The sequence below is a fragment of the Armigeres subalbatus genome, chromosome 3 (genome assembly GCF_024139115.2).
Source record: "Armigeres subalbatus isolate Guangzhou_Male chromosome 3, GZ_Asu_2, whole genome shotgun sequence".
NCBI lineage: Eukaryota > Metazoa > Arthropoda > Insecta > Diptera > Culicidae > Armigeres > Armigeres subalbatus.
The window spans coordinates 20,645,759-20,647,766 of NC_085141.1; positions in this window are offsets into that span (position 1 = coordinate 20,645,759).

The window sequence follows — 2,008 nt, forward strand, 5'->3', positions numbered from 1 at the left end:
TGTTGAACGCATTTTTCACGTCTGAGGTTACCACAGCGCAGTAGCGGTTTCCTCTCCTCTTTTGCTTCTTGGCTGCTTCAGCTGCTTCGACGACTGTCCGGATGGTATCAATTGTGGACCTGCTCTTCCGAATCCCAAATTGCAAGCTTGATAATCCGTTTGCACCTTCTGTGTGGATCGCCAGCCTGTTAAGGATGGCCCTCTCAAGGAGTTTTCCGACCGAGTCTAGTAGGCAAATAGGCCGTAGCCCGATGAATTTCCGGGTGGCTTAACCGGCTTCGGCAGCAGTACTAACTTTCGCCGCTTCCAGCAATCGAGGAAGTCTATGCACTTCTGCAATGGGGTGCGAAACATATCCGGATAAACCTGGATCTCCGTTTTCAAGACCAGATTGGGGATACAATCTAGTCCCGGAGCCTTATTAGTTTTTAGGCTTTTTACTGCCGTAACCAGTTCATGGTCAATGACACGGGCTTCATCTCTACTGGTGTTGGCCTCACCATACGGTGTGGGAGGCCAGACTGATGATTCGTGATGCGGAAACAGTCCCTAATTGTTTTGAGTTTTTCTGGGTTTTTCTGGAGTTTTCTCCTCTCTAGCGGTATCGCTGGGCCTTTAATCTTAGCCATTGCCCCCATGGGTTTGCATCCGCGTTGTGGCAGAGCTCTTTCATGCAAACTGCCTTACTGAGCCTGAATTCTTTTTTGAGAGCCGCTTTAGCCGCCCTGAACACTGGTCTGCGCTCTTCTCTTTCTACGTCGTTGTGGGCTCTCTGCATCCTCCTCCTTGCTCGAAAACAGCTGCGACGGAGTCCGGCTATCGTTTCATTCCACCAATAGATTGGCCTACGTGCATACCGTGATTGATCACCGGGATGCCGATCGTTCTTCGCAGGCGATGTCAAGATCTACATGATATTTAAGAGACTACAAGATTGTTAGCCGTGCGGTAAGACGCGCGGTTACTAAGCAAGACCATGCTGAAGGTGGCTGGGTTCGATTCCCGGTGCCGGTCTAGGCAATTCTCGGATTGGAAATTATCTCGACTTCCCTGGGCATAAAAGTATCATCGTGTTAGCCTCATGATATACGAATGCAAAAATGGTAACTTGGCTTAGAAACCTCGCAGTTAATAACTGTGGAAGTGCTCAATGAACACTAAGCTGCGAGGCGGCTCTGTCCCAGTGTGGGGATGTAATGCCAATAAGAAGAAGAAGAAGAAGACAAGATTGTCTGGAGCTTCAGAAGATGGTAGATTATTTTGAAATGTGGTGTTCCAGAAACTTCATGACAGTTAGCATTGCTAAATGCAGTATCATCTCGTTTCATCGACAGACCAAACCATTTGTCTTTGACTACACCATCGCATACCAGCCGTTGCAAAGAGTAACGCAAGTACGAGACTTGGGTGTTATGTTGGATTCCTGGTGTCCATACCACGCCAACTGAATTGCTAGGATCGAATCAGTTTAGAAAAAAATCGTACAATATGCTCTTCGCTTCCTCCCGTGGAATGATGCCACAAACCTGTCTCATATGAAGAACGTTGTCAACTTCTTGGACTACAAACCCTAGAACGACGATTTGTGGCGAAAATTTTAAAAGGAGAAATTGACGCCCCATCTGTCCTAACTGAGATCAATATTTACGCTCCAACAAGAATTCTACGCCAGCGGAATTTCCTCCTCCTTGAAACGCGAAACGTTGAGTATGGTCAGTATGATCCTATAAGATTTATTTGTAGTATTTTCAATTACATTTTTGAACTGTTTGATTTCAACTTTACCACGCGAATCTTTCAAGAACGACATCATCAAATCATCACCATTTTTATAATTGAATGCTTATTTTTTTCTAAGACAAATATGGTTTTGAAAATGTATCACCGGCGCGTGCTTACTTGCAATCTACCTATGTTGTATGTTTTAGTTACTTAGGGCCAATTTCTTCACCTCCGCTTAACTCTTAAGCGGTGCTTACCCATACGCTTAAACCTGGTTTAAGCACTA